The 9,730-nt window shown below is 32.5% G+C and overlaps 1 non-coding gene across 1 annotated transcript; it reads left to right on the top strand.

The window, feature by feature from the left end:
• Positions 1 to 4,379: 4,379 nt before the first annotated feature.
• Positions 4,380 to 4,486, top strand: LOC128032155 (small nucleolar RNA R71). Its single transcript, XR_008188284.1, has one exon. It is a non-coding gene; the product is annotated as a small nucleolar RNA R71 (small nucleolar RNA).
• The last annotated feature ends 5,244 nt before the right edge of the window (positions 4,487 to 9,730 follow it).

Genomic DNA, 9,730 nt, shown 5'->3' with positions numbered 1-9,730 from the left:
CGCTCAGAAAGAAGGAATAGAATACAATAAAGTGTTTTCTCCAGTTGTGAAGCATTCGTCTATTCGGATTTTGCTCGCCTTGGTTGTGCAATATGGTCTTGAACTAGTTCAGCTCGATGTGAAGACCGCATTTTTACATGGTGATTTAGAAGAGGAAATCTATATGACTCAACCAGATGGATTCAAGGTTGCTGATAAAGAAAATTGGGTTTGCAAACTGACAAAGTCACTTTATGGATTGAAACAATCGAGCTAGTGGTACAAGCGATTTGATCAGTTTATGAAAGAGCATGTTTAACAGTTGAAGAAGGCACTATCAAGTGTTGTTGACAAAGGAACAGAGAATTCTGTTAAGATAAGATTATTCGAATCAAATCTTCAAGGTGGAGATTATTGGAAAATATCCATATTTATATAAAGTCAAAGATATGGGTATCAGAAAGATATGGCTATCAAAATATGGGATTTAAGGTACCAAAAGTGGGATTGAGAATTGGCATAAGATAATTGCAATTTTGATCCCTAAATCTCAACTATAAATAGGCCTAACCATTTCTCTTCTTCATTATCCCAAATTTGCCATTCTCTACTTAAGGAATTATTTTCTCTCTCTCTCTCTCTTTTTGTAAATTCTTACTTGTATTTTGGAGTGAAATATATTTGATAGTGCCCGAGGACGTAGGCAAAATTTGCTGAACCTCGTTAAATTCTTGTGTTCTTTATTGTATTATTCTGCATGAATTGTGAGTGTGATTGTAGTGATTTATTGTGCTATTGAATTATGATTGAGGTATATTCTGGCTAGAAAAGACCTGGTACTTAAGCGATCCTTGTGATCCACCTCTCTTTCCTGGGAATTGAACTTAGTGTGATTTTTTAGTACAATAATTTTACTCTTTTACACGCTTCCGCACAACACCAACAATATTTGCTCATCAGGAAATTCATCTTTAATCATTTGACCCGCACAATACTCATTCTCTGCTTCCAGACGTGACAAGTGATCAGCCACTTGATTTTTAGTGCCTTTCCTATCTTTGATTTCCAAATTAAATTCCTGCAGTAGTAATATCCATCTAATGAGTCTAGGTTTGGCCTCTTTTTTTGTCACTAAGTATTTAATGGTAGAATGGTCTATAGAACTGTGACTTTGGTGCCCACTAAATAAGCTCTGAATTTTTCAAAGGCAAACACCACTGCTAACAATTCTTTCTCCATAGTGGTGTAATTGAGCTGTGAATCTATCAGTGTGCGACTGGCATAATATATAACATGAAACATATTGGCTTTTCTTTTCCCTAGCACTGCTCCGATAGGAAATTCACTTACATCACACATTAGTTCAAATGGTAGAGTCTAGTCTGGTGCAGTGACTATAGGTGTTGTACTTAATCGTTCCTTTAACTCTTCGAATTCCTTTCAGCATAACTCATCAAAATGAAATGGTCTATTTTGCTCAAAAAATTTACATATAGGCTTTGATATCTTAGAAATATCCTTGATGAAGCGACAATAAAATCCAGCATGCCCGAGGAAGCTTCTGATTCCTTTCACTGAAGTAGGTGGTGACAACTTTTCAATGACTCCTATTTTGCTTTGTAGACAATAATTCCTCGCTGCGAAATTTTGTGGCCCAAAATAGTGCCTTCACAAACCATGAGGTGACATTTTTCCTAATTCAACACCAGATTTGTTTCTTGACATCGACAAGGTACTGACTCTAAATTTTCTAAGCAATCTTCAAAATTGTCGCCAAACACTGAGAAATCATCCATGAATACTTCAAGGAATTTCTCCACCATATCGGAAAATATTACAATCATGCAACATTGGAATGTTGTCGGGGCATACATAACCTAAATGGCATTCTTCTAAATGTAAATGTTCCATAAGGATAGATGAATGTAGTTTTTTCTTGATCAGTGAAAGATAAGGCAATTTGGTTGTTCCCTAAGTAGCCATATAAAAAATAGTAGAAGGCTTTCCCTACTAGTCTATCCAACATCTGATCTATAAAATGCAGAGGGAAATGGCCATTCTTCGTTGCTTTTTTGAGCTTTCGATAATCTATACAAACTCTCTAACCTGTAACAGTATATGTGGGAATGAGTTCGTTATTTTCCTTGCTGACTATTGTTACTCCTCCTTTTTTGGGTACACACTAAATAAGGCTCACCCAAGAGCTATAAAAAATTGGGTATATAATCCCATCATCCAACCATTTGATAATCTCCTTCTTAACTAATTCCTTCATAACAGGATTCAGTCTCCTTTGCTGTTCAATAGATTTGCCATGGAAATATTTAAGTATTATTTTGTGCATGCAGATTGTTGGTCTAATTCTTTTCATATCTGAAATTGACTATATTAAAGCTTTCTTGGACTTCTTTAAGACCTCCAGTAATTGCATCTCCTAGTTAATTGTAAGCTCGGTACAAATAACTACAGGAATTGTATCGTTGTCTCCTAAATAAGCATACTTCAAATACACTGGTAATGGCTTCAAATCTAGCACATGTGGTTCTTTTATTGATGAGCGATGAGGGTTGAAAGAGCGACTTGATAAATTTAATGATTCAAAGCTCTTTTTGCATCCATTTTCAAATTGCTGAGTTCCATCAGTTCTCTAGATTCTTCAGTCAAATCTGCTTCATTTAATTTGACAAAGTCTACATTAGAATTGTTGTGCATATGTCCCGCAAATTCTTCCTGAATAACAATCTCAGCAAATTCTATAGCATGGCATTCTTCATCTGGGTTTGCACACTTTAAAACATCAAACATATTAAAAGTCAACTACTGGTCATTATTTCTCATGGTTAACTCACCTTTCTATTCATCAATCAAAGTTCTACTAGTTGCTAAGAAAGGTAGTCCAAGTATTATAAGTACCTCTTTATCTACTTCACATCTAGAATAATAAAATATGCTGGAAAGATGAACTTGTCAACTCTTACCAGTACATCTTTAATTTTACCTTCTGGATGGACATATGATCTATCAGCTAGTTGTAGTGTAACTGTAGTAGGGCTTGCCTTTCCTATCCCAAGTTTCCTAAAAATAGACATAGGCATTAGATTAATACTTGCACCTAAATCGCATAATGCTTTGCCTACATAATGGCTTCCAATCGAACATGGTATAGTGAAACTCCTTGGATCTTTTAATTTTGGTGGCAATTTGTTCTTCAACATTGTTGTGCACCCTTCAATCAGTGCAACAGTTTCGAAATCCTCTAACCTTCTCTTCTTAGATTGGATATCTTTCATGAATTTCACATAGTTAAGCATTTGTTCTATTGCTTCCACCAAAGGTATGTTGATGTGTAATTGCTTCAATACCTCTAGAAATTTCTTGAATTGAGCATCTTGTTTCAACTTTTGGAAATTTTGGGGAAAAGGTAGTGGTGGCCTTCATTCCATTTGTTGAGGTTGCCTTGCGATGGCATTTGTATTGGCTCAGCAAGATGAATTTGCTTCTGTATGCTTTTGTCTACTCCCATCTTTTGTAGTTTGTTCCACTTCTGGTTCGAAAGTTGTGCTTCCAGGAACTTCAAAACTTTCCCCCTCAGACAAGGCATCATTCATAACTCCTGGTAGTTAAGTGCCACTCCGAAGTGTCATGGTTTTACATTGTTCTTTTCCTTAAGATCTAGAACTTTATATGTCATTAGAAAATGCTCCTTGTTGTTTGGAACTTAATACAGTGACAATTTATCCCACTTGATTCTCCAGAGCTCTTAAGGAAGTTACCTGTCTCTGAATAATTGCATCATTCTTAGCCATATATTTTTTAATAAAGCTTCCATAGCTGATGTTGATGATGATGAACTTTGTTGTACATTTTGTCGCAACATTGGTTGACTGTGTCTAGGTGGTACACTAGCCACATTCTGTCTATTAACAATCTGGCATTTCCCATTCCCTGATTACTCTAGTTGAAATTTGGATGTTGTTTCTAGCTTGGATTGTAGGTGTTGGAGTAGGGATTATTGTTTCTACAATTCAAATTTCCCTTGTAATACGCAGAGGCTGGATTGGATGGGCATTCATCAAAAACATGATCTTCTCCATAATATACACATGCTAGTTCTGCAACCTTCATCTCCTGCACTGCAGAGGGTTTTTTCATAGTTTTAATCATATTTGTTGAAGACGATACTTGAGCTCTTAATGATGTAATCGCATCAAGTTCCATTACTCCAGCAACTCTTGTACCAGTACCAACTCTAGTAGTGGGGTATTGATAATCATTATTTGCTATTCTTTCTAAAATTTTGTACACTTCATTGTAGGATATGTCAAGCAACATCCCATTAGCATATTCATGTATGAGCATTTAATTCATTGTAGAACATTTCCATTTGTGTCCAATGTTGAAAACCATGCATTAGACACTTTCTAATTAATTCATTGAAACGCTCACATGCTTCGTATAATGTTTCATCTTCAGATTGCCTGAATGATGTAATGTCATTCCTCAGCTTGGCATTCATGTTGGGAGGATTGTACCTAAGCAGAAATATCTGACACAATTCATTCCAAGATGCCACTGTACATGATGGTAATATATTCAACAATGATCTAGCACGATCTCACAATGAATAAGGGAATAATTTTAATCTAAGGGCATCTTCAGGAAAACCTTACTGCTTGAATGAGTCACAGACTTCAAGAAAAAAACTCAAGTGCAATCTGGGATCTTCAGTCGATAAACCACTAAATTGCCCTACCATCTGCAGCATCTGAAACATTACTGGTTTAATCCAAAGTGTTGAGCTTGAATATGTGGCCTAACAATTCCTCTACTTGGATCACCCAAAGTAGGCACTACATGTTCTCTGATGGGTCTGTCTCTGTCATCTAAGATTTGAGGATTATTAGACTTCCTTTTATTCTAGAGTACTTGATCTTCTCTGATTGGATCATTTGTAATCCTCTCCATTTCTCTTACTGTTTTCCTTATTTGCCTTAATGTCCTTTCAATCTCAAGATCAAAATAGTATTATATATCCTCTTAAATACTTCTTCTAATGCACTAATACGAACTTGAAAAATTAAATAAAATACTAATTAAATGTTCTAACAAAAATAACAAGAATCAAAACTAATTAACTTTTTCACCAATGTTGTCTATCCCTAGCAATAGCATCAAAAACTTGTTGCGTGTAAAAAACTAATGCAATTGTGCAAGTTTACGCATCATTTAAGTAATAAAGTGATAAGTAAATATCGTCTCCACAAGGATTAGAAATTGCTAAGAAATTGATTAAGTTATTATAATCTTATTTACTATACTAAATAGCAGGAAATACTCTTAAATTGAATAGGATGTTGGTATAATGAATTAATGTAATTAAATGCTAAAAATAGAGAATTTATATAGCAAATAAAATGTAGTGGCAAATTACAGAGAAAAGCAAGAGTACTTTTGTTGTTGAATGAATAAGGCTAGAATTCTTCAGCTGAAATAGTCATATCAAAATAATGTCATGGAAAAATATTGTCTAATCAACTGCTCAGAGAGTCCCTACTATAACCTGCCTCTTTCGATAGCTAGATTTTAAGCTAAAAATCTAAGTTATTGTATGTCTATAAAACTCTCGATTAATAATTGGAATGAACGTTCTTCCCTGCACAACTCGCAACATCTATGTCTAGAGTGCTACGAATATTCTGTCAAATATTTGTTTCCATCAAATGATTCAAGATCCAGTATATTTAACCTTTTTAGAATGAAAAATACATATATGAACACCACACACAATTAGCTATGTCTAGAGCTTGTATGCAAGTATTTCAAATAGGCATAAATCGAATGAAACAGTGATATAGGCAATCTCAAATCATGAACATTAAAGATGAAAAATATTCACCCAAATAACTCAAACCCAAAAAAGATTTACTTCATGGGTGGAAAAGTAAATACCAAATTTAAATCATTCATCAACATTTAAAGAAGTTTAAATCACATAAATCAAGAAAACCTAAGGCAGAATTGCAAGATTTCTCACGACACTCTAGCTTCCCTTTTATCTTCCGATCGTACGTGAATCCAGGATAGATGTCTCTTCCTTTTCTTCACATTTGTATTCTACTTTCTGTAGCTGCTACCCTTTCTTTCTCTAAAATTCTCCAATGGAGTTCTTCTCTGTTAAGAGAGAGTAGGGGCGAAGCCAGAACAATTTTTTAGGGGTGGCCGAATGAATTTTTAATTTTTTATAGTCTATATCTCCAATTAATTCCATTTAGAGGCCTTAAATATAACTCTTTTCAAGAGTTATTACTATCCTATGCTTTATTAGGATATTTGTAATCCTTGTGAATAGGCTATTTTGGTGGGAATGTAATTGATTTGTATATCAGCAAGCCTTAAAAACACTTATATCATATACGCATGTTTAGTTAGTGGTATGAGAATTAGCACTTGTTTTCTGTTTAGTTAGATACTTATTTTAGAGTGTAATTTTTGAAAGTAAAATTCAACTGAGTCATTTTGACGGTAAGTGTGAAGTTGCTATGTAGTGAATTCTAGAACTTAAATCGTCTCTTGCACATGTTTGAAGATAGTGGATTAACTCTTTAAATAATACCCCACAAACATAAATGAAAACCAAACTATACAAAAAATTTTTTTTTTTTTTTGTTTATTATTCTTTGATGGTCACTTGACTAAGTTGCAACTTGTCCAACATCTACTCCCGTATCAACTTGTGACCTCAACTATTTCAACATATATTATTAGTAAAACAATAATATGGGTAATAGTATTTATTTAGGATTTCTTTAATATGTATGCATGTTAGAATAAATTCAAAACTTTCATGATATTAGTGCAATTAGGTTATTTTTCTATGATCAATTTTATGGTGTAGGTGGCATATATTCACACAATCATGTTCATATGCAACACGTATATTCATGATTTTCAATAAATTAAGTTCACTAATAAGGTAATATTCTTGTTTAAAAATAATAATAACTTGATATTAAAGAAAAGAAGATATTTGATACATTGTTAGTGGAATTTTAAACTCTACAAGTGGGGTTCGGGTGATGATAAGTGTTTAATAGGTATAGTAAAATATTAAAAAATAAATGTATAAAAAATGAAATGCATAATAATTTTTAACCCTACTTGTGAAGTTAAAAGAAGTACACTACAAGTGTACCAAATACTATCCATTAAAGAAATTGACTAAATAATTATTAAAGTTATTGGAATATGATCTCTAATTATTCTTAACTAGTATAATTCCCCAACTTCGCCTGAAATCTCTTTATAAATTTTTAAAAAAATTAACTTGAAATATGTTATAAGTCTTTGTGATTTTTGTAGATTTAAAATTTAGTCCCTATACCTTTATTACTAGGAATTTAGTCCTCTACTTTTGATTTCAAAATTTAGGACAAACTCTTAAAAGTATCAAAATTATTTTGTTAAATTCAAATTGATTACAGTGCCATTTTTTTGTTACATTACTACTAAGTAGGTATTTTTTTATTTCAAAGTGTCACATTAATAAATTTAACAAAAATAATAATAATGTTAATGACCACCTCCGGACATACTAACGTCCAGAGTGTGAATACTTCAACTAAATATATATATTTGAGGCGATGTCCACAAGTATATGGGTAAATACTTTGAGGATCGTATCCAAGGGAGGTGAGTACTAAATTAAAATTAACCTAAACAAAAATAGAATTAATTAGTAGCTTGAATGAATTATATTACGATAAAACATAACGGAAAGATTTTTAGGGTTTTTATAAATAAAAAATTAAAAACTGAAAGAATAAAAAAGACTTCGGAAAACTAATTTCTAAACTCAGTCAAACGAAGACATGAACGATTAGCTTTCTTTGGTGATCATAACTAATTCCTATTTCGGGTTTCCATTCAATTAACTAGTTGTTACCCTAGCAAGATCTTTGGGTCTTCCACTAAAGTAATGAGTCGGTAAGAACTACTTATCTCTCGACCTCGCAGTCCAGACCGGTTCGGGGCTAAGTTTTTCACGGATATGCCATACCAATTTTAGGTTAATTCCTACCTTAATGACTTCCTAGGGTTGTCAAGCCTAAGGTTTAAGTTCTTCCTCTCCCGAACAACTGATCCTCTAAGAAAAACCTACATAGAAATTAATCAATCACACCTCAACTCACTAATCCCCCATAAGAGGATTAGTTCCTCATGGAATCCATGAACATAGTAAACTTGAGGATAAATGTATGCATGAAAAATAAATTAAGAATAAATTTTAGGCAATCCTGATTATATTTGATTGATGAAGCACAGAAATCCTCAAACGTTTGATTGTTTCTACAAATCAAGTTCTCTGAAGAACACGATGAAAAGAACTGAAAAGAAATTTAAACCTAAGAGAGAAAAAAACTAGAAAACTAAATTACAAGGAAAAGTTTAAAATATCAAAAGTCATCCTTTAACAAGGTTTTAGGAGCCATTTATAAAGTTAGGGTTGCCATCAACCTCAACCCTAGGTTAGCTGATGCTTTCATGTTTAACTATTGGTTGTATGGACTAAAACGCCACTGACTCATAAGTATCTCCCGTACAAATCTAGTGTTGCGACATCGAGGGCATTATGTGTAGTTCATGGATGGCTTTAGGGGTGTGTCGCAACACCAAATACAGTATGGCAATTATTGCATTCTTCTCCTTATGTTGCAACCTCAAACACCTGTTTTGTAACATAAGTATTGAGTTTCTATGCCCTTGTATGATCTCCTACACACTAAGTACATTAGCTTGCCTTTAGGCCTCATTCGGCCCCTAAAGTCAATAAAAGACTCAAAATACATTTTTTTATTGATTGTAAACTAAACTATAAAAACTCAACTAAAATATAATAAAAGTGTTTGTATTCAAGCTCCTCAAGTGCGAAAACTAGTTTAATCTACTACATCGTATTACGACAAATTAGTTAACAATTTAACTTGAATTTTAAAATATAAAAAATAGAGAGACTAAATTCCTAAAAATAAAAGTACAAGCACTAAATTTCAAGTTTGTGAAGAATACAGGACGTATGGCATATTTTAACCAAAATCTTATAAATAATAAATTATGCGAACAAAAGTAATTAATATCCATATTAAAATATCAATAATTTTCATTCAAACTCTTTTTATCACTTTTGGGGCATATATATTTTATTAGTTTTAGTAAATATTAGTTTGCTATCTCCCATTCATTTTCCATAAATCTATAATCACTTATACCAATTAAATTAAAATTTAAATATATATTAAAAATATTAATAGGATATGTGAAAAATCTCAATCTCGCTTTCAGAGTTAAAATTTTCACCAATTGTGTACCAAATAATTATTTTTATTAAATGGAAAGATGAATGATTATGTTTGAAATAGACTATTTTAGATATAATTACGTTACATCTCTCTACTATATTTAAATGTAGAGCTTAGTATCTATTCTTTAATTTTATATTACAACAACTCGTTTTCAGTGGTGTTAGAAATAGTGGTTTCAGGACCACAAATCTGACGAGTGAATTCGTAAATATTATTATTTAATATTTACAAGTCAAATTTAGTATTATATAGAATTTTTATTTGATAATTTGTCTAATTGAATGAATAGTTAAGTACAAGTGGTTTGCGCTAAAGTCAAGTGGTTTTAGAAAATGATGTTTCAAATCTTATATCAGAATCGAACCCGTAAATATTTTTATTAAATATTTACG

This window comes from Gossypium raimondii, chromosome 8 (genome assembly GCF_025698545.1).
Source record: "Gossypium raimondii isolate GPD5lz chromosome 8, ASM2569854v1, whole genome shotgun sequence".
In the NCBI taxonomy this organism is placed as follows: domain Eukaryota; kingdom Viridiplantae; phylum Streptophyta; class Magnoliopsida; order Malvales; family Malvaceae; genus Gossypium; species Gossypium raimondii.
The sequence above is the reverse complement of the archived record's forward strand: the minus strand, read 5'-3'. Positions and strand labels throughout refer to the sequence as shown.